The 21,488-nt window shown below is 49.6% G+C and overlaps 1 protein-coding gene and 1 non-coding gene across 11 annotated transcripts in view; one reads left to right on the forward strand and one right to left on the reverse strand.

Moving 5' to 3' along the window:
* The window catches only part of ATP2B2 (ATPase plasma membrane Ca2+ transporting 2), a 363,500-nt gene that overhangs the window by 238,050 nt on the left and 103,962 nt on the right, over positions 1-21,488 (reverse strand). The gene's annotated exons all lie outside the window — the stretch shown is intronic.
* LOC122683378 lies at positions 8,854-8,980 on the forward strand. Its single transcript, XR_006337724.1, has one exon. It is a non-coding gene; the product is annotated as a small nucleolar RNA SNORA40 (small nucleolar RNA).

A 21,488-nucleotide genomic window follows, 5' to 3' on the forward strand; every position in this document is an offset into this window, starting at 1 on the left:
TCCAGTGGACTCTGAACTCTGTGCTTAGCGCCTGTGGGAATGACAATGGAAGGATAAGACCCCCTCTGGGCAGGGGAATCTTGAAGATCACATCCAGGTTAAGAGAAAACTGACACTAATCACCCCTGCCTCCGGACAGTATCTATCAGAATGTAACCACAGGCTTATCGGTTATTAACTGGTTGGAATATAACCGCTTATTGATTATTAACTGTTTGAACACATAACACGTGAATGATGGGGTTATTGTGATTGTATTTACCGTTCCTTTGTAGGCCTCAAGGGATTTGGGCTGGTGGGTTTGGACACGTACACATGGGGTATAAAAGATTTTACAAATGCTGGTCGCGGTCCTTGGCTAAGAGGAGACTCTGCCTTGGGCCCGCCAGTGTGATAAACTGCACTCCATTATCTGCATTGTCCTTCTGAGTGAGTTTGTTTCCCGGAAAGCATGGCTATAACACTTCTAATATTTCTGTCCCCCCTGACAAGGATCCCCTTTCTTCCAGTTTCCAATAATATGATCCTTTTTTCCTCTGGGTCAACACTAATTAAGTTGTTAATAATCATAGTTCTACTAACAGTAGAGTCTAGGCAAACTACATTTTTTTTTCCCCTCTCTCTATCAAATATCTCAAAACTCTTTCAGCCTCTGCCCACTGCCCAGTTCCAAAACCACTCCACATTTTTAGGTACTTTTTAAAGCAACAACCCACTCTGGGCACCAAAGTCTGCATTTTTTCTAACTGTTCCTGTCATAAGAAATTACCACAGATGTAGAGGCTTCAAACTACACAGATGCATTATCTCACAATTCTATAGGTCAGAATTCCAACACAGGGCTCACTGGGCTAAAACTAACATCTTAGCCAGGCTGCTTTCTTCTCTAGAGGCTCTAGGGGAGAATCTATTTTCTTGCCTTTTTCCAGCTTCTAGAGGCAGTCTACATTTCTTGGCCAATACCCACTACCTCCAACTTCAAAGCCAGCAAACGTCACATCTCTCTGACCTCCTTTCCATTACCACAGATCTCTGACCAGATAAGAAAGCAGTTCTCTGCTTTTAAGAACTCCCATGATTACACTGGGCTCACTTGGATAATCCAAGTTAATCTCCCACCTAAAAGTCCTTATCCTTAATCACAGCAGAAAAGTCCCTCTGGCCACGGAAGGTAACTCATTCACCAATTCCCAGGATTAGAGTGCTGACATCCAAGGCAAGAGGGCGGGTTATTATTCTGCAGGCCATATTACCCAACTCTCTGACCCTCAATTTTCCTATCTATCGAGTGGGGATAACATCCCTCCCAGGATTGTCATGAGGACTGAATTGAGGGAGCTTTCAGAAATGGAGAATTTCAAGCCACACCCCAGACCAAGTGACCTAGAATATCCATTTTCAGCAAAATCCCTGGTAGACTGTGATGCCCAGGGAAGTCCGAGATACACGGGCATGGAGAATTTCACACTGGACAGAGAGTCTCACAGCCTGGACTTGAACCTTGCTCTGCCATGAAGTCACTCTAAAATAAGGGGCCTGTTCAAGTATCCTCTGAAAGCACTCTGAGCCAGGACACTGAATTAGACAGGTTCCAAGGCTAATTAAAACCTTGGAACCTTAACATTTTATGATTTGATGACTAAAGTACTGATGCTGGAACTGCAGGCAGCAGCAGTTTGGTGAGTGGGTGGGATGTGCTGCAGGGGGAGCGTCCTGGCACCCCTCAAGCCCCATCACTAAGGTGACCACCCACTCTGCCTAGCCATGAGGTCAGCGTGGTCCACTGTTTGGGATTTTAAGAAACCAGTGTCTTCCCAGAAGGCTGGGCTGGAACTGTAACGGATCCTGGCTGTTGCACCTGAACCAATGAAATAGTTGTCAACTATCCCAACTGATTTCCTCCCATGTTGCAGGCAAGAGGAAGAAGGTAGATTCCTCACTTTCTCTGGCCAAAATTATGTGAACACAGAGGCTGCTTCTTGGTGGAGAGAGTTGCATGGAAACCCCCTAGGGGGTTGAGCCACCAACTGGCCCAGGCCAGCCCCACTGGAGCCCAGCCTTATGCTCCACTGGCTAGGAGCGAAGGGCTTGCTGCCCCTCCAAGGACAGCCAGCTTTTCCCACAACTTATATTAGCCCTGCAACACATCCTGCCACCTTGACCCAGCCCTGAAAGACCCTCCCTCAACTATGCCGAGAGAGGCCCACTTAGCCCACCTGAGCCCACCCTGCTCCTGGGTCCTTAATGAGGATAAATTCTCGCTGTCATTACTGAAGCACACATGCAAAGCTGAGTTTAAATATAACATTCTGGGTCAGAGAGCTGGCCTACTTCATCCTTTTTGTCTATCTTGGGCCCCAAATGAAAAGAGAGGAGTTTCTCCATGTTTCACTTGCTCTAAGAGCTTGGTCTGAAACTCGGGGGGTTGAGAAGGGGAGCTGTCTGGAAGCTCCGTGCTGTGGTTACCCAGGTGAGGGCGAGGAGGCTGTTGCAAGACTGACTTGGTGTCCAGGGTCAGTGCTGATCCTATGGGGTTCCCCGGCTCCCCGAGAAGGACAGAAGCTGGGGAAGGCCCTTGCCCGGGGCAAGAGGACTGCCCAGTGGTGCCAGGGACAGAATCTTCAGCAGGGGTACCAGAGCTGCGGCAGGTGTCCCATGCGCTGTGAGAGACCATGCCGCTCAAGGCCATGGGAAGCCGGCTCTCCACCTGGAGCCCCCGGTGACAGATGGCCTGGAGGAGAGGACCCTGCCCTGGACCCGGGTGGATTCCATGAAGCCTCCCACAGGAGCGGAGGCACAGACACGGGTGTGCGGCAAATGGTCTAGCCAAAGCTTGAACTCAGGGGTCGGAGAGCCAGAGAAACTTGGCCGGGCCCTTCAAGTCCAGCTCCCAGCACTGAATGCCAAGTTAAAAGCTTTGGATGGAGTTGTAAACTGTTGAAGAAAGCTGAAACCACTGTGGTGGGGGCACCCTTATTTAAATGCACCCTGGATGATTTTTGCCTAAAAGAAGTGAGCCCTGTCGGTCTCCTCCTCTGCACCCAGTGGGGTTCTGCATGACGCCTCCATGGCCTCCTGGCTGACTCCTTAAATGACTTGTGAGGTAGGAGTGAGTAGCCTCTGCAATGGAGCTATAAAAGGTGGTATCACTGGTCTGCATTCTTTTTTTTTTTTTTTAACTTGGGTATAGTTTTTTAGATTAATTTATTTTTTATTGAAGGATAATTGCTTTACAGATTTTTGTTTTTTTCTGTCAAACCTCAACGTGAGTCAGCCACAGGTATTCATGTATCTCCTCCCTTCTGAACCTCCCTCCCGTCTCCCTCCCCACCCCACCTGTCTAGGTTGACACAGAGCCCCTGAGCCACAGAGCAGATTCCTGTTGGCGATCTATTTTACATATGGTACTGGAAGTTTCCATGTTACTCTTTCCATACATTTTGAGCTTGCCCTGGATTCATGCCTTTTGTTAACTGACTTTGCAATTACTCTCATTTAAGGAGTGCAGTCAAATTCATCGCCCTGGGGCTTTACATCCGGCCAAGTGACTTGCTCTGGCCAATGGACTGAGGGGTGCCAGTTGGAATCTAGATCTTAAAAGCTTTTGCAGGCTTCTATCTGCCCCCTTGGGCCTCTGCTATCACCATGAGAAGAACATTCCCTTCAATGAGTTTGCTGGCTCCAGGCAGAGGTTCAGACACAAATGGAGCCAGCTTGGATCAGCCAACTCCTGGACCACCTACAGACTTGTGAGCTAAAGAAGTGTTTATTATTGTATCTACCTGAGGTATTGGGGTTGTTTGTTACACAGCATTACTCTGGCCATGTTTCACTGGTACATTGGGATAATAACAGACCCTATCTCTGGGAGTTGTAGTGAGGATTCAATAAAAATAACCCACTTAAAGCTCTTAGACAAGAATTTCAGTCTGGGAAAATGAAAATTTCTAGAGATGGATGATGGTGATGCTTGAACAACACTAGTTGAACATGCTGGAACTGCATGGGTCCACTTATACCCTTATTTTTCAATAAATATAGTACTATGTCTATGATCAGCAGTTGGTTGAATCTGTAGATGTGGAACACAGATAAGGTAGGTCAATAATATGGATTTTGGTATCCAAGGTAGGTCTTGTAGCCAGTCCCCCGTGGATACCTATGGATGAATGTATATTTAATGCCACTGAACTGCACACTTAAAACATGGTTAATATGGTAAATCTGACATTATATATATCTTACCACAGATGTATGGATGTGAGAGTTGGACCATAAAGAAGGCTGAGCACTGAGGAATTGATGCTTTTGAATTGTGGTGTTGGAGAAGACCCTTGGGAGTCCCTTGGAATGACTGTAAGGAGATCAAACAAGTCAATCCTAACAGAAATCAACTCTGAATATTCATTGGAAGGACTGATGTTGAAGCTGAAGCTCTAATACCTTGGCCACCTGATACAAGGAGACGACTCATTGGAAAGGACCCTGATGCTGGGAAAGATTGAGGGCAGGGGAAGGGAGTGGCAGAGGATGAAACGGATGGATGGCATCACCAACTCAATCGACATGAGTCTGAGCAAACTCCAGGAGATGGTGAAGGACAGGGAAGTCTGCAATGCTGCAGTCCACAGGGTTGCAAAGGATTGGACACAACTTAGTGACTGAACAACAACAAATCTTACCACGTTTAAAAAAAAAATTTAGTCCCGTCCACATAGGAAGTGCCTGATAAATGTTAGCAATTATTAGAAGGCAAGAGGAGGTGTGTGGTGGAACTGCATACTCTAGCCACAGTGCAAGGATGATCAATGAAGCCCCCAGGGAAACGACTCTGGAGTGACTGGCCTCTCTCTTCACCTCTTAAAGGAACAGGCATAAACTCATTCATACTAACAGGCTGAAAGGCATTTGCAGTGGTCACGTGATAAGGAGAACACAGTCAGAGCTGGAAGACTGTTGGAAAGTGTCTAACTCAGACCCCTCGTTGGGAGAAGGGGAGACTCAGAGAGGCAACTCTGAGGTCACTCAGGAACTCAGGGGTAGATCTAAAATTGGAATCTGGAGGTCTTGACTCCAAGTCCAGTGCTCTTTCTGTTCTGCCACAGACAGGGACACAATAAAGCTTCATCTGACCACTAACTATGCACTCTCAGGCACCTACAGACAGGCCCTGGGGCTTCCTGGTGCAGCTCAGACCACAAACATAAGACAGCACACAGAGCCAGTCCTACCTCTGGGTCCCTTTAACACGTGGTAAGGAGATAATATTTTTCCCCTCTTCGCCTTCTTTTTTTAATTAAGCCAAATATATTTCTGCTTGGGAGCTTTACTCCAGTTTTGGACAGGGTTAATTAAAAGAAAAAATATACATATTAAAAGGCCAATTTGATTACTGCTACACATTAGTAATGCGATGAATAATTGATTGAATGTCTATGTTAATTGCTTCCTGAATCAGTGATTCTGCTACTGAATACTCAAGAGCTGTTGCTATTTTGAAATTAGTAATAATTTCACTGCACTGGGATGGCAGAATGTGCCACATGAGTGTCCTCCTGGATTTAAACCTACCTCTACTTCCTGTTCACTCTCTTCATCCTGACTTCTCCATTTCTTCCCTGTGTTCCAGTCTACCACCCACTCCAGAGACCAACGGTTCTCAAGCGTTGGTCTATATCAGACTCCTGGGGAGCTTGTTGAAATACACATTCCCACCCTCCAGGGTCTGACGTGGCAAACCTGGAAATCTCTATTGTTAACCATCATCTCAGAGGCAGGGTTGGGGGTTTGCTTTTGAAAAGAGCTGGCTGGACTTCCCTGGTGGTGCAGTGGATAAGAATCCGCCTGCCAATGCAGGGAGCACGGGTTCGATCTCTGGTCCAAGAAGATCTCACACGCCGCAGCACAGCTAAGCCCATGCTCCACGACCACGGAGCCCGTACTCCGGAGCCCACAAGCCACAGCTAAGGGAGCCCTTGTGCTGCAACGACTGAGGCCCACCCACTAGAGCCTGTTCTCTGAAACAAGAGGCCACCGCGACGAGGAGCCCAAACACTGCAACCAGAGAGTAGCCCCTGGTCTCTGCCATGAGAGGAAGCCCGCATGCAGCGATGAAGACTCAGCACAGCCAAAAACATAAATCAATAAATCGTAGGGTGCACACGTCAAAAAAATTTTTAAAGAAGAAAGAAAACAGCTGGCTGAGGTAGAGACGCACCACGAGGGGCCATGCTCCAAACTGACGGCAACGGCTTCCTCGCACTGGGTTTCAACCCTCTGCTGCTTTGCTGTTGGATCCCCCTCCAGCCCAACTCATCTAAAATAAATCTGTGGGTGTTGCCTGGTGGCCTAGTGATCACAATTCCAGGCTTTCACTGCCATGGCCCGGGGTTCAGTCCCTGGTTGGGGGACTGAGATCCAGCAAGCTGCATGGGGCGGCCAAATAAATAAACAAAAATAAAATGAATTTGCGATTGTCCTCCCACAACCTGCTTTCTCTCAGTGAACTGCTCAGCAAATATGGGCTCTGCCCAGCCCTACCTGGTCAAGCTCAGAAGCCTCTTCTGGTCTTACCAGCCCTTTCCCCAACATCCATGCAGCGGCCAGACCCTGCCTGTTTCTTCCCATTTCAAATCCCACTGAAATATTCCTTTCTGCAACATTAGAGGCAGGTTTCCAAGAGTCCTTTTTGTTCTCCAAATGGTCCTTCTCTTGCCTCTCCGTTTCATAGATGCAATATTTACTTCTCTGAGAAGTTAATCACAACGGTTCCTGGCAGTTATCTTCTGCTTCCTGCATCGTCTCTATTGCCTCTTGATTTCTTTTCTCTCTGTTTTGGCCCCTGCTTCCTTCAGATGCCTGCTGAGCCTGGAGGTCTATTTCCATTTAGGGGAGAAGGACAAAGAGCTGACAGGGAGCTCTGTGGGGTGGGGGTGATCAGTGGAGGGTGGGCTTCATTGAAGCTGGGCTGTGCCCTGGGAGACGCTGACCTGGCAGCATCAGCGGCTGTCTCTTTGGGGGCTCCTGAGCTTCCTGAGAGCAGAATCGTCCAGTCTTCTGCCTGGCTGCGGGCATTCTCAGAGCACACTAGCTCAGGGTTTTTCCCAAATAGACCTTTTCCTCTGCTGACGTAACGCGCCCTTCTAACACGGCCTCTGACACCGCTCCCACTGGGCCGAGCCTTCATCACACTCTCCACTGGCGTCTCCACCACCCCTGCTCCCTGAGACTGCAGACTTCCAGCCACCATGGCGTCGGCTCTTCCTTCCCCCCCAGGCCGTGGTAGATGCCCACTTAAGGGCCCAGCTTGCATGCTCCAGCCCTGGGCAGCCTTCCCCCCACCCCAGACAGCTCTGCGGCCCCTTCTGAGTCTCATGAGTCCAGCCAGGTGGCCAAGGGCACTGGCTCTGGAACCGGACTTCTGGATTTAGGCTCTGGGGCCTGGCAAGTGCTGGCCCCTCTGGACCTAGTCGCTGCCCTGCAAAAGGGGCATGACAGCTGCCTCTCCCCCGAGAGGGCAAGAGGAGGGGCTGTGTGGGGAACCCAGCACCACGCCTGGTGCAGAGCATGCCTGGGAAACACCAGCTCTTCCGGCCACTGCTGTTAACATTTTGACTTTGAGCTGAGCATGCGACCAGCTTGCACTATTCCCGAGAGGAAAAGGTCTCGTGTGCGGGCAGATGGTGGACACAGCCCGCTGGGGATGGAGTCTAGGGATCGTCTGCTGTTTTCATCTCTAGGGGTGAGGGAGGAGAGAGACCATACATCATCACAGGGATCAGGGCTTCAGGGAGACCCTCAGAAGCACCAAGCAGGAACCAGACCCCTTTCTTTCCTTGGAATGGGATTCTGTTTAGTGCAGAACACAGCCTACAGCCCACAGATGCACAGAATACAGGTGAAAGCTCCCGGAAGGAGGCCTAAGCCCAAGCTCTCTATGTTCTTATTAACTGAGAACACAGAAAGAAAACAACTGAAAATACTTGGCTTCAACTTATTGTTAAAAACTTCACCAACTGTCAGAGCTAAAGATCCCTTGCAGGATAACTGAGAAGGTGGGGAAACTGAGGCCCAGAGAGGCCAGCGGGCTCATCCAAGGTCATACAGGGGGCTTCCCCAGCGACTCAGATGGTAAAGAATCTGCCTGCAATGCAGGAGAACCCAGGCTTGATCCCTGGGTCAAGAAGATCCCCTGGAGATGGGAACAGCTACCCAACTCCAGTAGTCTTGCCTGGAGAATCCCATGGACGGAGGAGCCTGGTGGGCTACAGTTCATGGGGCTGCAAAGAGACAGACACGCCTGAGCAGCTAACACTGTCACTTTCTTTCACTTTCAAGGTCACGGAGAGAGGGGTGCAGAGGTGAGAGGACAGCCTGGCTTCCCAAATGCCAGGCCCTCCTCACGTCCCCACCTCCCACCGCTCCCTCCAACAGTGGTTACTACTGTCTCTGTAGGCTTTCATAACTGAGTCCCCTGCCTGCCCCCAGGCCCTCTCCAGCCTGTCCTAGGAAGGGAGAAGGTCAAGAGGTGAACCATCCCTAGATTTACTCTCAAAGGATGACAGAGGGCACGTGGAGTTTGTTTCCTTGGGTTTCCCAGGCGGTGCAAGTGGTAAAGAACCCACCTGCCAGTGTAGGACACATAAGCGATGTGGGTTCAGTCCCTGGGTTGGGAAGATTGCCTGGAGGAAGGCATGGCAACCCACTCCAGTACTCTTGCCTGGAGAATCCCATGGACAGAGCAGCCTGGCAAGCTGCAGTCCCTAAGGGTGCAAAGAGTCAGACATGACTGAAGCATGTCTGCAAGGAGTTTGGGTGTTTGCTTTGTTTTAAAGGTGCTATACTGGTATTAACAGCACTTGTGCTTGTTTTTATTTAACTTGTGGACAAAGACTTATAGATGGGTGCAAAAATAAATCCTTTTTTGCAACCCAGAACTCATTGTTCAGTATGAGTTTTGACACAGATGAGAAGGAATATGATTTTGCTTTTTGTTTTTTTTAAAGGGTGCCATATTAGAACTTCCTTGGTAGTCTGGTGGTTAAGAATCCACCTTGTAACACAGGGGACATGGGTTTGATCCCTGGTTGGGGAACTAAGATCCCACATGCTACAGGGCAACTAAACTCAGGTACCACAACGAAAGATCCTGCATGATGCAACAAAGATCCAGTATGCTGCAACCAAGACCCAACACAGCCAAGTAAATAAATAAATCTTAACCAAAAAATTAAAAAATGAAAAGTGCCATACTAAGAAAAGAGGCACTATACTTAATCAAGATTCTTAGCTAATAGAGAGCAGGCTATTTTCTTTGCATTATTTTTTCTGCCTGAGTCTTAGTTTTCCTCATCTGGAAAATGGGTATAGTAAATTTCACAGGCTCATGAGAATTAAAGGAGACAAGGGTAAATGTATCCAACCTAAAACTAGGTACACCACTGGTGATCAATAAATGTTCACCTTTCTCTTCCTCAACCTTGGCATACAGCATCTGTTCCACTGGATATTGGAAGCAGCCACAGAATGTAACAGGTGGCCATAATCTAGTTCATCATCGAGTTATTTAAAACAAAAAATTACAAGCCCCCTTGTCGCCCAGCAACACAGAAATCAGAGTAGATGGACTCAATGTTCTAGGACGTGGTGGTTTAGAATCACAGTTGTAACATCCACAGCAGAAGGGCATTTGCACCTGACTTACTAGGTACTGGGCCCCATGCTCTGCCTGCAGGACACCATTCCTCCCCCAACCCAACTCTGCGGAGTCTGCTCCATTATCATCCCCACTTTACAGATGAGAACACTGAGAAATGAATCAGAGAAAAACAACTGGTCACACTTCATAATTCTATCTGCATAATAATAGAATAAGGAAAAGGCCAGAGGGGAAGGCAAAATACAATCGTGGTCATATTTTTTCTTCTATTTAAAAAATTTCTATAATGTTGCTTTATTACCTCAGTGTGGGATCACAGAAAAGCACCAGAAAGACCCAATCCACACCCCAGCCCTGGGACTCGCCCACTGTGTGGCCTGAGACGAGTCAGTCTGGGGGTGTGCCTCAATTTCCCATTTGAGATATGAGTGAAATCTGGGGGTGATTATATTTTCTTTTTTCCTTATCTCTAATTTCAAACTGGTCTTTAGTTTCATTATACCTATACTACTTGGATAACAAAGAGAAAAGATATTTTAAAAGAATTATCTACTTTTCATGATGTTTTAAAGATTAAATTAGGTCATAAGCATAAGGAACCTGACAAAACTTATGATATTCATTAAAAAAAAATAAACAGGTCTCAGCAGGGTAGGGGAGGGTTGCCATATTTATACTCATAGTTAACACGTTCATTTTAGTGCTTCCCTGGTGGGTCAGCCATAAAGAACCCACCTGCACTGCAGGAGACGTGCATTCGATTCCTGGGTTGGGAAGATCCCTTGGAGGAGGCCACAGCAACCCACTCCAGTATTCTTGCCTGGAAAATCCCATGGATAGGGGAGCTTGGCAGGCTACGGTTCACGGGGTCACAAAGTGTTGGACACGACTGAAGTGACTGAGCACGCAACATGATCATTTTACTGTGTGTTTGGCAAAAGACATGCCTGGTACCTCAAACCAGTGGTTCATATATGTTACTGCTTAGGAGAAATCTAAGTTTCAAAAAAACATGATTTAAAGAAACACATGGATTGGGAGAGAAGTTCCTGGGCTCTTGCTACTCAAAGCGTGGCCCTCAGACCAGCAGCACCATCAGCTGGGGAGCTTGAGAAAAAAATCCAGGTGCTCAGAACAAACCCACTAATCAGAATCTGCACTTAACAAGATCCCCAGGAGTATCGTACGCACATTAGAGCTTGAGAAGCACTGAGCTGAGTGATAAACAAATGTGTCAAAGCCACCAGGTTGCCAGAGGAAACCCTGAGACAGGCTTTCGCTCCCCAGACGCCAGCCCAGCCTCTCCAACTTCTTAGTCTCTCCATTTTATGCACAGTGACGGGGCTCAGAGAGGAAAGGCACCTTGCCCGACGTCACCCAGCAAGACAGGAGCAAAGCTGGCCTAGGATCTCAGACTTCTGGTGTCTCAGGCCCCAGCTTTAGTTTCCAAGGCACGCCCAGGGGAACACAGGGCTCTAGAAACCCACGGCTGGGCCAGAGCCGACCTGGAGTCTCCAGAGGCCCAGGCATGCTCATTAACCCCCTGGCCTTAGAATGCGATGTTTTCCTGAGAGGAGCAATCAGCGCCTCTGGGGACAGTAGAGCCCCTGGGACGGGGACTCCGAGAGAGCCCGGGGCTGCAGAATGCAGACTGTGTCCTGCCAGCTTGCAAAAGAACAGTCTCTCCTGGCAAGCTCACGGGGACGCGTTCTCAGCGGTGTGGCAGGGACGAGCGGAGTTCCCAGGGAGCCCGGGCTCTCCCTGGGGTGGCTGGCGTGGACCCAGGACCCTGTGCCAGCAGGCAAGAGCACCAGTTGGGCCCATCGCTGCCACTGGTGAGCGTTCCAGTTTTCAACCATCCACGTCGTGTTCAGAAGACACTTATTCAAACACCTCTTCCACTCTCACTCTGTCCATGCTCTATGCCTTGAACTCTGGGCTGCGACACAATTCCAGAATCTCACAGAACCCAAGTCTCTGTGCCGGCATCAGTAGCCGTGCGGTCTGGGGCAAAGGGCTCAGCATGTGTGAGCCTCGGTTTCTGCGTCCAGGAAATGGGTATGGTGACACACCTACCAGAATGGTTAAAAGGAAAGGGACAGATTCTATCAAGTGTTGATGAGAACATGGAGCCACAGGAAAACTCTCTGATGTTGCTGGCAGGAGCATGAAATAGAATGGCCTTTTTGGAGAAAAGCATTGACAGTTTCTAGGAAATTCAAACCTATGCCTACCCTGTAACCCCCAAATCCCACTCTGAATGAGGGAAATGAAAATACATGTCTACACACAGACTTGAATATTCACAGAGATCTAATTCATAATTAAGAAATACACTACATGCCCACCCACAGGAGGACAGACAAATCTCCTGGACTCCTACAGGGGACTACTAGACAGCCCTGAAAAAGAAGCACACTGCCCCCATCCCCGTGAAGAATCTCACAGACACGCTGGTGAAAGAAGCCGAGTCAAGGCGAACACCCCATGGGATTTTACTGATCGAAGCTTCAAGAGTAAGTGGAAATGATCCCCAGTGATATAAGTCAAAACAGTGGGTGCCTCTGGGTTCAACAGAAAAGGGGCAAAAGAGAGCCCCCCCAAGGACCCGGAAATATGTGTGTAGTCACGCAGGCATAAACAGAGGGAAAAGTCTATCCATGTGCACTTCAGATTTGCTCACTTTATGATACCGTTTTACTCAATGGGGGAGAGAGAGAGAGTGCATGTGGGAGATGTGGTGGTGGGGGGCATTCCTCCATCACGGGAGTGTTCTGAGGATAAGGCTAAAGGAGAGGATGTGCAGTTGCTGGGGGATTCACAAACAGTGATCACTGTGGGCAGTCAGGCTCCTTGCAAGCTCTTGGGCTGTGGTTTCTTGCTCTGTAAAGGGGGAACAAGGAGGGCTCACAGCTCACTCACAGGGATGAGGCTGCAAAGGTGCCCAGAAAAGGGTCTGCCACTGGGTGGCCGGGACAGGGGTGGTCTCTGTCTGCCCTGGGAGAACAGTATTCCCTGTAGGGAATACTACACAGCCCTGAAAAAGGCTTGGACCTAGAAAGTTTACCCTAAAGTGCTCCCCTTCCCCAGCCGCCTCCACAGATGTGGTAGACATCAATCCATCAGGCTTAATGAGGTCGCTAACACCCCCCGATATGTGGGAGCTCTGTGTGCCCTGGGTCACAGAGAAGCCCAGGGAGGCTCACATAGCCACAACCCAAAGGCTCTAACAGTGAAGACAGTCCAAGGTCCCAGCATCCTGTGTCAACTGCAGGAAGCACAGATCACGGACCTCGAAGAAGTGAGGGGGAGGGATGGGGGTGGGCAGTGAGGCTCAAGTCCAGGTCAGAGACCCTAAATCCTGTGCTTATCCCACCGCAGCAGCAGTAACCCTGGAAATGCACTTCATACAAAAGGACACGTACCAGCTCTGGGGCTCTGGGGAGGAGTTCTGGGCCTCAGTTTCCCTCCTCGGAAGGAACCCAAGCTTTTGTGAGGGCAGGGGTTTCTGTGTTGTTCTCCTGTGGCAGAGCCATACAACACAGTATGTGGCACATAAGTGCTCAGGAAATAGTTCTTACACAGGAAATCGATGATTCTGGGAGTGCACATAGCATTCAAGGTTGGCTGGCCAGGCCCCCTCCCACTTTACCCCTGCACACGGAGCCTGTGCTTCTGTCTGGGCCTCCTCCACAGCGCCTCCTCCTGGCCACCCCTTTCCTGTCTGTCTGCTCCATGCATTGCTCTCGGCCAAACTTTCACGCCTGGGAGGAAAGTCACAGCCTTCTCTTTTCTGATCTTTACAGCATTTCAGAGATAATAAGGCCACTCCGAAGACCAGGTGTGGACCAACACCAGTTCATGGGTTAAATCTGGCTGCCATCTGTTTTTGCAAATAAAGTTTTATTTGAACAGTTACTCTCCTTTGTCTATGGCTGTTTACACACTACAACACCAGAGCTGAAAGGCTGCTGCTGAAATTGACCTGCAAAGCCTAAAATATCTACTACCCAGCTCTTTGCAGAGAAAGTCTGCTGAACTCTGACACAGATTAAGTGCAGATTTTACACACAATCTTTTGTTGGATCTTCACAACAGCTCTATAGGAGCTTGGGAGCCACTTTTATGCCCATTTTATGGATGTGGAAACTGAGGCTCAGGGATGAAGGGTCTTGTCCAAGGTTGGGTATCCAGTAGGTGGCAGTACTGGGATTTGAATCCACCAATGTCCCAGAGTCCAGGAGCAGACTGATCATTAATACAAATAGAATGAGATGGTTGGGTGGCATCACTGACTCAGTGAGTTGGAGCAAACTCAGGGAGATAGTGAAGGACAGGGAAGCTTGGTGTGCTGCAGTTCATGGGCTCGTAAAGAGTCAAGACACGACTTAGTGACTGAACAAAAAGCAGATCAACACAATGAATCTAGTTTGCAAGATGCAAGGAGGTTCCACAAGCCCAAGAGAAGTTCTGCAGATGAGGGTAAACGAGGCCAGAGCAGCCCAGAAGGCCCTCGGAAGCAGCAGGATCCGCGCTGAGTCATTCAGGGAGAGGAGAGTCAGCCGGATGGGGGGAGGAACTATGCAAGGGTGGGCCAGCTAACTGGGACAAGGCAGGGGCATGAGCCAGCTGGGGCAGCTTGGCCCAGAGCCGGGGTGCTGGGGACTACAGAAAGACACTCTTGAAATGATGCTTATTTGTCTGCCGGGCTCCAAAAGGCTGCCAAGTCCACAGGAGGAGAGACATGCTGCAGGAAATTCCGTACCTAGGCATTGCGAGGATTCCGAATTTCCTGAAAAGGGCAGAAGTGAAAGCTGGGTACCCTTCAGCAGGGCGGGTTATAAGCAAGGTTTTCCCTGTGGCCAAAATGTTGGTGAAAACTCCCCCAAGGACATAAGCCATGTGGACTTGGGCGAGCAAGTGAACTCAGTGACTTGACTTTCTCAACTGTAAAATGGGGAACGCCATGGCTGGTGGAAAAGGTAGAGGCACTGATATTCGCAAAGCACACCAAACTGCCTGGCACAGAGTGAGTGCTACAGAAAGGTTCGCTAGGTAAACACAGAACGTAAAGAAGATCTGGCTTCAGCAAATATCAACTCCCAATTTTTTCGCCTCCAAATGATTCACGGGCTGTTCGGAATTCACAGTGCCTGATGTGGTTAATTTAAACACTGCCGCAGAATGGCGCGGCATTTCAATGAACACAAACCTTATTTTTAACAAGACACACTCTGGCACTTGCAAGAACATTTAAAAATACCTTCCCCATTCGAAAGCTGCAACCAGGTCCAGGGAGAAATCCTTTGTTTTTGGGGTCACTGTTTTCTCCGGAAGCTAGGCTCCAGAGTTGCTGTAGAAGCTGCTATGGGTATCCAGGGGGCTGAAAGTGGGAACGAGAATTTGTGGATTGTTGATCAAACATCCAAGTTGACACCCGTTGGTCTGCTTGCTCGTCTGTGGACCTGGGGCTGGGAGGTGGTCCTCAGACAGAGATCCTGTATCTTCCTTCATTCAGCAAATACACAGGGACACCTACTTCCCTATGGACACGGGGATAGGTCCTAAGTCCTGGGGCTCACTTTCCAGTAGAGAGACAGATAATGATGAATGTGGAGATGAATAAATAAGCCAATGAGATCATTCCAAGGGATTATATGTATTTTGGAGAAAGTCAAAAGGGAAAATGGGACCCCTGTGTGCATGGTCGGGGTGAGGGTATTAGGATAGTGGGGGAGGGCTTCTTGGAGGTGGTGATGTTTGCAATGCAAATGGAATGAGGAGGAGGAACCTGTCCTGTAAGATCTGGGGAAGAGTGATGAGGGCAGAGGGAGCCTGGAGCCTGGTGATTGAAGAACCAACAGGAGGGTGGGGTGCTGGAGTGTGACGGGCTACGAAGAGAGCGGCTGCGATGCAGGGACCCACATGAAGGCCCCTGTAGGGCTCATGGTTACAGATGCGGCACGGTCAGCACTAGGGTGGGACAGCGGCTCAGGAGTGCTGGGGAAGCCGCCGCACAGCCCCCACTGCCTTCCTGTGAACGGCGCCCCTCGCATCACTTAACCTGGCACTTCTCTCGGGCCACCGTGCCAGGCACACGGTAGACATTTCATAAGTGTTTAACGAATAGTCGTAAAAACCAGCTTTACTTTGGTCTGTGACAGGCTCCCAGTCTCCAACAAACCTGCTTGCTTTCAAACGAAGTGCATGCGTCGCCTATTTTCTTCTTTTTCAGACGGTTCTCGTGTGTTTCTTCTCATCACCTTGGTTCGCCAGACTACTGGACCAAAGGAGCACCTGATGAGACCAAGACTGTGGGGCGTCTTGAAGCCCCACGAGAAGGGGGGACATCTCGGTCCCGTCACTCACAGCCCCATGGCTGAGAGGACTGCAGTTTGATCGATGCTTGGGGTGGCAACGAAACACTGATGTGCAAATGCTCAAGGAACAATACACAGAGGAGCGTCTGCCCATCTGCCCACGAACGAGCCATTTCCTTCAGCGCCTGCTGGACTGCCACAGCAGTGCCGAGGGCGTGCTGGGTCTGCACCACAGCCTGTCCAGAAGGCCTCCTTGACCCTCTTTATTCCCAGTCTGAGCATATCCAACGCTTTGCAGTGGGAGATTCTGCGATTGTAAACTCCTGTTCCACCTCTTATCCAGGTATTTCTTTTCTTTCTTTAAAAAAAAAAAATTTTATTGTGCTGGGTCTTAGTTGTAGCATGTGGGATCTTTAGCTGTGGCATGTGGGATCTAGTTCCCTGACCCGGGATTGAACCTGGGCCCCCTGCACTGGGAGCAAGGAGTCTTAGCCACTGGACCACCACAGAAGTCCCTAGGCATTTCTCACTGCAGGTGACTGACTACAAAAGATACAGGTTGTGTTCAACGTGTTTCATGAACAGTATCAGGCAGCTTCGCAAACGTGACCTCGTCAAATCCCCGCCGTGAGGGAACGCAATCTACAGATGAGGAAAACCGAGGCCAGAGGAAGTTATAGGAGGAACAGGATTTGTCTCTGGTGGCATTCAGATCCACCTGGGTCTTCTGTCTCCACTCCGAGGGGCCACGAGTGTGAAAGCAGAGTGTCACGTCGTGAGCTGGGCGGGAGCCACGAGGGTCACTGAGCCTCGGTTGCCAGCAACCCCTCCACACTGACTGGAAACGAGCTGAGCAGCTGGGGCTGGGACCCCGAGGGCAGCTGCTGGGGGAATCCAAGTCAGCATGCCCCGGGCCGAGCCACGCTGCTGCTTGCTGGGCCCTGAAGATACGGCAGCAAACTGGACAGATTCAGCCACGGCCCTCCTGCAGGGGATGGGACGACTGGATGGTAACCAAAGAGACTTGCCGGGAAGCGAGCTGTGAGCTTGGTGTTGAGGGAAAAGCAGGCCCTGGTCAGGTGGAGACGGTGAGAGGAGGCAGTGGGGAGTAGGGGCCCGCAGATAGAGGGGAACAGAGGCTACTGTGGGGAGACGGGAGAGGACCGGGGGGGGCCCGCAGGCAGGGGTGAGGCTGTCCTGGCATTTCCTCCGAGGGGTCTGATGGCTGGAGGAGGTCCCGCAAGGCAGGAGGGTGTGTCTAGGGATCCAGCTCACCCACTGTACTGGGAGGTTTGAGTTCAGACAGGGCTTTCCCTAGCAACTTTTCTTGCTCCCCTTCTGCTGGTCTGATAGGGCCTGAAAGTGAAAGTGAAAGTCGCTCAGTCGGGTCGACTCTTTGTGACCCCATGGACTATACAGTGCTTGGAATTCTCCAGGCCACAACACTGGAGTGGGTAACCTTTCCCTTCTCCAGGGGATCTTCCCAACTCAGGGATTGAACCCAGGTCTCCCACATTGCAGGCAGATTCTTTACCAGCTGAGCTACAAGGGAAGCCCCTGAGAGAGCCTACAGGGTTACAGATGGGGGGCTCCTCAAGTGACCCCTGGATCTCTATGGGCTTCCTGATATGTGGTCCCTTGTGTACCCAGTGGAATCAGCAAATACCACAGAGCCAGAGACACACGGATCCAAGCCCTGAAAAACTGTGTAGAGTCAAGTTGGCCACTCTCTCCAGAAAGAAGGTGACGTTTAGCTCATGGCTGATACTCACATGATGCTCTCACAACCATGGTTCCCAGAGGCTATGCTCCCTAAACATCTTGCCTTAACCCCCATTAATTACTTCCTACTGCTGGGCGATCCTAAGGCTCTAACTTTCCATTCCATCACTTCCCAGCACTCACCCCTCATTCCACACATACCATCCACATGCCTGCTTGGCATCAAGGCTGGGATAACTAACACGCATGCCAAAACGACCCCACCCCACCAGTCCTTCTCCTCCGGGCTCCCTACCTGGGCAAACAGCCACAGGCACCTTCCCAGGTGCTCAGCAGAAAACCAGGAAGCCATCCTTGACTCCTCTCATTCTCTCAGTGTTCGTACCCAATCCCTTGGCAAGTCCCAATGGTGCCATCTCCAAATGTATCCCAAACTGGAGCCTTCCCACCTTCTCCCAGCCACATCCAGGTCCAAGCCACCATTGTCTATTGCAACTCCCTCCAGCCTTCAAACCCAGCCGGCTGCAGCAGCCAGAGCAGCAGAACGGGTCTTTTCGAAGCACAGATTAAATCATGTTATTCCCCTGCTCATCTCTCTCCAGTGCTTTGCACTATAATTAGAATCCAGTGCAAGAGCCATTCCGTGGCCTGCAAGACCCTTCCTGGTCTGGCTCTTCTCACCTCTCCAGCTTCTTCTTTGCCTCTCCTCCTCAGTCACTCTTTACATCTGCCTTCTTTCCACCTCACCAGCACACAGCTTTGCTATGACAAACAGACAGCATATTAAAAAGCAGAGACATTTCTTTGCCCACAAAGGTCCAAATAGTCAAAGCTGAGGTTTTTCCAGTAGTCATGTACGGATGTGAGAGTTAGATCATAAACAAGGCTGAGAGCCAAAGAATTGATGCTTTTGAACTGTGGTGCTGGAGAAGACTCTTGAGCATCCTGTAGACTGCAAGGAGGTAAAACCAGTTAATCCTCAAGGAAATCAACCCTTAGTATTCATTGGAAGGACTGATGCTGAAGCTCCAATACTCTGGCCACCTAATGTGAAAAGACCCTGATGCTGGGAAAGATTGAGGGCAGTAGGAGAAAGCAGCAACAGAAGATGAGATGGTTGGATGGCATCACTAACTCAATGGACATGAGTTTGAGCAAGGTCTGGAGATAGTGAAGGACAGGGGAGCCTGGTGTGCTGCCGTCTGTGGGGTTGCAAAAAGTCAGACATGAGTTAGTGACTGAACAACAGCAAACAACAGGATCTTTGCACTTGCTATTCCCTCTGCCTGGACTGCTTTCTCCAGATGTGCCTGTCTCCATCCCAGGATTCTGATCCAATGCCAACGTTCCTCTTCACAGAGGCCTTCCCTCACTGCCTTGCCTGAGGCTGCCTCCCCATCACCTTCTATCACATCACTCTCAAATCTGGCTTCTCTATTTGTTTATGCGTCTAACGCCTCTGTACTGCCAAAACAGTGTAAGCTCCATGAGAACACATCTTTTCCGTCCTTTCTGTTTAGTTTGCCGGGGTACTTCCAGCATCTAAAAGTGTACCCAGAAAATACCAGGTACCCAGTGAACACCTGCCGACTCACTGACTCCCTCGGCACCGTCACTCAGACTGTTTCCTCCTCTGCGGGGCTTTTCCCTTCGCAGTTCTCTTTATTAGCCTGAGACATGTTGAAAGAAGACAAACGGTGGCACTTGCACTTCTGCTCAAAACCACGGCATCATCGCCTTTGCTCAGGGATGTCTGTATGCTGCCGTTATTCAAAGAGTGGTGTTGGAGAATTTGTTTGGCTCACACCTGCAACCTTCGGCCCCTTAACTCACGTTACCAGTAAGAACAAGAGAAGGATGCTGGGAACAGAGGGAGGAAGGGCACCTCCATGTGCCAGGATGCACGGCAGAGCTTCCCTAGTATTATCTCACCGGAGTCTCCATCACCCCAAGGCATGGGCGTTATCACTGCCATTTTACAGACGAGCAAGCTGAGGCTCAGAGAGTTTAAGCAACCTGCCCAAGGTCACAGAGCTGGCAGGCAGTGGGACTGGAACTCTAGACTGCCTCCCCAGGGAGAGAACCTCTGCGGGTCCTTGAGAGAACCTTGTCCCCACCTTCCAAGGTCCAGTTTTTAAGTAACTGTGCATTCTTCCGGTCCTTCGCAGAGGAAGAAAATGCCATCAGCCTCTCCTCAGAGGTGTCAGAGGGAGCATCTTGATGGATTGCACTTCCAAAATAAGAAGTCCTGCCATTTCTCCGAGTGTGACGGAGACCTTCCAGAGAAGAAGTGGAACTTCTGCTTTAAGCACATAAGACATCCACACTGGGTCCATATATCGTGTCCTGCTCCCTGGCTTCACTCAGGTCCCTGTTCAAAAGTTACAACCTCTTGAGAGGTCTCCTCCCATCAGCTCTTCATCATGCCCTGTCCCTGCCCTGCCTTACCTCTGCTCATCCCACTTGTCAACACCAGCTATTCTGTTGTATTATAAATATCACATATTTGTACGTTAAGTCCTTAATTGTTTTCTTCTGCTGGAACACAGGCTCCAAGAGAGCAATTTTATCTGGGTTTTTTTTTCTCCACTGTTGTACCCCACTTACTAGAACCACGCCTGCCATATACCAGGGGACCAATAAGCATTGTTTAAACGAATGGATGAGTTTAATTACTATATGATTCAGTACACATGTTATGCCTTTCTGACATGATCCTGCTTTTTCTTCCTTAAGTAAAGTTTTCATCATACAACCTCTGCAAATCCAGAGTGGGAGATTTTTTAGAAATAATAGATAAGCTTTGCAATATTGGTTTGGTTTCTGCCATACGTCAACATGAATTAGCCCTATGTCCCCTCCCTCTTGAACCTTCCTCCCGCCCCCACCCTTTCCCACCCTTCTAGGTTGTTACAGAGGCCCAATTTGAATCATGCAGCAAATTTCCATTGACTATCTGTTTTACATGTGGTAGTGTATAAGCTTCCATGCTACTCTCTCCATTCATCTCACCCTCTCCTTCCTCCACCCCCCTGCCCTCATCAATTATCTTTCAATTAAAAATAAATAAGTTAAAAAACACTACCAAGAAAGAAAGAAAATAGCTTGACAGTATTATGAAGGATCATAAAGAAATCAATAAAAATGCAGACAAGCAAAGAGGAAAGCAGGACTCTTGGGTAACCCCACCGTGTCACTGGTACATTTAGGAGTACTCTCTGCATCCAAAGATGACATATTGCAGGTTCCCTGCTTTCCAGGTGCTGTGTGAGGCACTGGACTCCTGCGAGGCCCTGGACTAGGGCAGGGACCCTCGGCCACGGCACCGTGGACATCTGAGCTGTGGAATTCTCTGTCGTGGCTGTTGCCACGTGACTTGGTCTCTAGCCACAGGATGCCAGTAGCTCCTCACCAGTCATGACAATCAAAAATGTCTCTAGAACTTACCAGACACCCCTGGGGCAGGATGTAAAGTATGCAAAAACCACCCCACTGAGACCTGACCGTCTAGAGGAGGAGACAGATGTTTCAAGAGGATTACACTGTACCTTGCCTTGAGTGCCTAAAAGTGCTCTTTCATCAATATTTGTGAACCAACGTCCAAGTCCTGAGACACACTTCTGACGACTGTGTGGCCCCACTTCTGACAATCTACACTACCACCCCCACTGCTGGACACTTAGGTGTGCCCCTGACTCTTGATTCAATGGCAGAGCCCAGAAGAAGAGTTAGCCCTCTGTCTAACTCTGCACAGCCTCACCCAGCCCAACAGCCACACGTGCCACCAT

Source organism: Cervus elaphus, chromosome 24 (assembly GCF_910594005.1).
Source record: "Cervus elaphus chromosome 24, mCerEla1.1, whole genome shotgun sequence".
Taxonomy (NCBI): Eukaryota; Metazoa; Chordata; class Mammalia; order Artiodactyla; family Cervidae; genus Cervus; species Cervus elaphus.